Genomic DNA, 350 nt, shown 5'->3' with positions numbered 1-350 from the left:
AGAAGTAAATGGCCACCTACTCCAGTGTACTTGTCTGGAGAATTGCATGGACAGAGAAGCCTGGTGGGCTACAGTCCATGGGGTCACAAAGAGTTGAACAAGACTGAGTGAGTAACACTTTCACTTTTCATATATATACATATGTAATGGATTATTACTCAGCCATAATAAAGAATGAAATAATGCCATTTGAAGCAATATGGATGGATCTGGAGATTATCATACTAAGTGAAGTAAGTCAGAGAAAGACAAACATATGATATCACTTACATGTTGAACCTAAAAAAAAAAAAATTGTACAAACGAACTTATTTACAAAACAGAAATAGACACACAAACATAGAAAACAT

The sequence above is a fragment of the Bison bison genome, unplaced genomic scaffold, assembly GCF_000754665.1.
Source record: "Bison bison bison isolate TAMUID 2011002044 unplaced genomic scaffold, Bison_UMD1.0 scf7180017864072, whole genome shotgun sequence".
Classification (NCBI taxonomy): domain Eukaryota; kingdom Metazoa; phylum Chordata; class Mammalia; order Artiodactyla; family Bovidae; genus Bison; species Bison bison.
The sequence above is the reverse complement of the archived record's forward strand: the minus strand, read 5'-3'. Positions refer to the sequence as shown.